The sequence below is a fragment of the Oryx dammah genome, unplaced genomic scaffold (assembly GCF_014754425.2).
Source record: "Oryx dammah isolate SB20612 unplaced genomic scaffold, SCBI_Odam_1.1 HiC_scaffold_12, whole genome shotgun sequence".
In the NCBI taxonomy this organism is placed as follows: domain Eukaryota; kingdom Metazoa; phylum Chordata; class Mammalia; order Artiodactyla; family Bovidae; genus Oryx; species Oryx dammah.
Genome location: NW_024070196.1, coordinates 53,986,166 through 53,990,336, shown reverse-complemented (window position 1 = coordinate 53,990,336; position 4,171 = coordinate 53,986,166). Strand labels below are relative to the sequence as shown.

Here is a 4,171-nt window from a genome sequence, read left to right as displayed (position 1 = left end):
CATGGCTAATTTCACATCCATCTTCCAAAACGGACACAAATTTCTCTTGTGGTCAACGCTAACCCAGAATTATACAAGGAAGGTAATTTTGGAAAAGGAGTTCTAACCCAGATGGACCCAGTATAAGCCACTTCATGGACCAGTGGGACACTCAGCCTCACCCACCAGCACTCCCCAGCTCATACCTTCCACTCCAGCCATGGTGACTACAGTTGACCCCTGAACAAAACAGGTTTGAACTATGAGGGTCCACTTACATGCGATTTTTCCAATAAATATGTACTACAATGGCTACGTGATCCGAGGTTGGTTGAATCTGCAGGTGCAAAACCAGAAATTTGGAGGGCTCACTGTGAAGTTATAGGCAGATTTTTCAACTGTGTGCTGTAGATGTGGACACCCCTAATGCCCATGCTGTTCAAGGGTCAACTGCACTTGCCTTTTCTCAACTATTCTAGACATTTTCTCACTTTACCCCTGCTGTTCCCTCTCCCTGGAATGTTCTTTCCCATCATTGTCTAGTGCCCACCTCTTCCTAAGTTTTCAAGATCTGATCAAACGTCACTTCCTTTAGGAAGTGCCCTGCAGTCTCCAGGCAGAAGGGAAGGTGAGTGGACCCATAAATACAGAGGTTGTGCAAAAAGTCATGGGATCTTTCTCCATAAGCCTTGATATCTTCAGAAAAGCTGCTAAAATGCACTAAGGGCATTCCTTTTTAAAAACAGTGATGAGGCTAGGTTTCTTATCTGGGTTTGACTCAGGGTGGAAGCAAGAAAGCTCACATAGGGACTTCCGTGATGGTCCAGTAGCTAAGACTCCACATTCCCAACACAGGGGGGCCCAGGTTTAATATCTAGTCAGGGAACTAGAGCCCACATGCCACAATTAACAGTTTGAGTTCACATGCCACATCTAAAAGAACCTGCATGCTGCAACTAAGACCCAAATAAGTGAGGCTTCCCCCACAGCTCACTTGCTAAGGAATCTGCCTGCAATGCAGGAGACTCAGGTTCAATTCCTGGGTCAGGAAGATCCTCTAGATGAGGAAATGGCAACCCACTCTAGTATTTTTGCCTGGAGAACCCCATGGACAGAGGAGCCTGGCAGGCTACAGTCCATGGGGTCCCAAGAATCAGACACAACTGAGTGACTTTCACTTTCACTTTCCAATTAACAAGAAGTCGGGGGAAAACAAAAAAGAGAAGTTAATTTTAAAAAGTAAAAAATAAAGCTCACATAGACACAAGAGCCCTGAGTCAGGGAGTAGCACAGGGAAGAGAGAAGCATTAGGAAATAAAATACAGGAACAGGCGGAAACTTTGGGGAGACTTGAGGTTGCCTTTGGGGCTATGACCTGTTTCACTGGATCTCCAAAGGGTCATGAGCAACATATTATGCAACATATTATGCTGTGGTAGACTGGATTATCCTTCTCAAGTCTTCACTCCCTCCCGCATATGACCTTGAAGGGCTTGAGAGTGAGGCAAGTATATTTCCCTGTCCTGTGGATGTTGTACTTGGACTTGACCATAGGATATTTTTTTCAGCCAACAGAATGTGGACAGAAGTGATGTGCTAGTTCTGAGCCAAGCTGTTAGGAAACCTTCCATGTATCTGCTTGCCCCCTTGTGCTTCAGCTATTCACCATGAAAGGAACATACCTGAGCTGTTGTGGAGTCAAAGAGGGTGAAAGACACATAGAAGAAGCAAGTGGAATATGCTTGAACTCATCAGCAACCAGATGCCAAGCCCCAGATGATTCCAGCAGAGCTACAGTTCACTCTAGACTAACAAACAAGATGGCTTTTAATAACTAAATTGAAACACGATTCACATACCATAAAATTCATCCACTTAAATAATACCATCCAATTTTTTTTGGCAGATTCACAGTCATGCAGCCATCTCTATAATCAATTTTAGAACATTTTCATCACTCCCCCCAAAAATTGCATATTCAATACATTAGCAGTCTTTCCCCATTTCCCTGTTCACTGTTACACAGCATTATTGTAGTGACAGCTGACATATATATATATATATATATATATACACACAAGATATTAGAAATGCATCCAATGTTAGCAAGCTCACAATTTCACATTCTTCTTAATAGAAGTCCAAGATAAGAAAGGTTTGTGTGCACACATCTACACAGATTCCCCTATATACATTCACACAATCCTACACATGGTTAGACATACATCCACTTCTACAAACGTATCACACACCCACAGTCAGACATACACTCACACTCATTTTTAGTGATACAAAGATTCATATATAGACTCATCCACACACACTCACAATTACATACTTGTAGACATACACACTCACACAGCAATTTCCCAACCCCGTCATTTAAATAACTCATCACATTTTTCCATATCTACATATCACATATGCTTTTACTTCCTTATTTTTTCCTTTGAATGACTCACATTTTTATTTAAATAAACTGCTTTTTAAAACGAAAGTGCTATAAATAGAGGGTCCTCATCTTTCCCATTATCTCTTGACCTTTCTTTCCACCAAACCCAAGCATACCTACTTTAAGTGGAAGAGGGGGACTGGGTGTCACCACCTTCAAAGCCCCCTGACCACGCAGTTGCACATACCTTGCACTTAGAAAGACCTCCTGCTTACTTCAGTGCTCTACTCTCAGCATCTTGGAATTCTTAATAATGTATTAACTATAATTATAATGCATTTTCATTTTGCATTGGAACCCACAAAGTCTGTAGCCTCTTCTGCCCTTGAGCACACAGAGTATCCCAGCTTCGGAGACATTCAGGGCTCCCTCCATTGGAGAAGCTGACCCAGGGCAGGTCACATGTCACACAGCCCAGACCTTGGAGTGCAAACAGGTGGAAGTTTGAATCTCGGCCCTATTTACCAGCTGGGTAACCTTGGGTAGGTTACCTACCCTGACAGAGCACCCAGGACAAGAGTACAAATGGAGGCCCACAGGCCATGTGTCTAAAAGTCTTCATCGTAAAAACCAAGCTCACAAATTTGTCAAATAAAACATGCTCTAACCTCTTATTTTAAAAAATATACCTTCATTAAAATAGTCAAAATATATATGTAAAGCTATGTTTTTTATATGTCTGAAAATTGGCAAAATACCAAAGATGATGGAACTAAATTATGTTGTATTGATGTAACAGTGATATCTAAATGAGTAACTTTTAAAAAGTATAATTAAGAAATTTCTATGTATTTATTCTATAAAATTTGTTTTTCTTGCCTTCATTTTAGCAAAATCACTCACACCGGTTTTTTTTCTTTTTTCTGGCCATGCCACTTAGCATGCAGGATCTTAGTTCCCCAGCTGGGGATCAAACCCAGGCCCCTTGCAGTGGTAGTGCAGAGTCTTAACCACTGGACCACCAGGGAAGTCCTTCACCCTGTTGTCATAATCAAGATTTTTATGTAATTGTGTGCTATTGGCAGTAATGACCTAAAGGAATAAAAAATAAATTGAAGTTATAGATCAAAGGACACAAAACTTGAATACATTTTCATAAAAAGTGTAAATTAAAAATTTTTTAATTAGCAAATTAAAAATATTTTAGATATTTTCTGAAGTTATTCTTCTAGAATATTTTACTTATGTTTTTTCTTTTAAAATTAAATAATTTAATTATCTTTTAAAATCAAAAGGCAAAATACAAATGACACAATTAAAGTAACATTTTAAGATAAACTGTTTCAATAAAGCTAGAGATGTTAATTTTTAAATCTAATTCCAATAAATATTAAGAAAATAAGTGCTTGCTTTGGCAGCACATATACTAAAATTGGAATAATACAGAGAAGATTAGCATGGCCCCTGCACAAGGATGACACACAAATTCATGAAGCATTCCATATTTTTGTAAAGGAATTAGCCTCCAATTAAAATTAATAAATTAATTAATTAAAAATAAATAAATGGGAAGGAAATCTGTAAAAGAGGGGATATATGTATACGTATAGCTGATTCACTTTGCTGCAGCAGAAACTAACACAACGCTGTAAAGCAACTAAACACCAACAAAAATGAATTTAAAAAAGAAGCAGCAAAAAATAAAACTGCTAACAATCCTAGAGTTCAAATGTCTGACAGTTAATGTAAAGAAACATAGCACACTTCATGCATTTTACATCTAGATCTATGTATATTCAA

The 4,171-nt window shown here is 38.8% G+C and overlaps 2 non-coding genes across 2 annotated transcripts; one reads left to right on the top strand and one right to left on the bottom strand.

Moving 5' to 3' along the window:
• Window positions 1–3,326: 3,326 nt before the first annotated feature.
• TRNAG-ACC lies at window positions 3,327–3,399 on the bottom strand. Its single transcript has one exon. It is a non-coding gene; the product is annotated as a tRNA-Gly (tRNA).
• Window positions 3,400–3,773: 374 nt separating this feature from the next.
• LOC120871658 lies at window positions 3,774–3,880 on the top strand. The gene has a single exon (XR_005723081.1). It is a non-coding gene; the product is annotated as a U6 spliceosomal RNA (small nuclear RNA).
• Window positions 3,881–4,171: the final 291 nt, after the last annotated feature.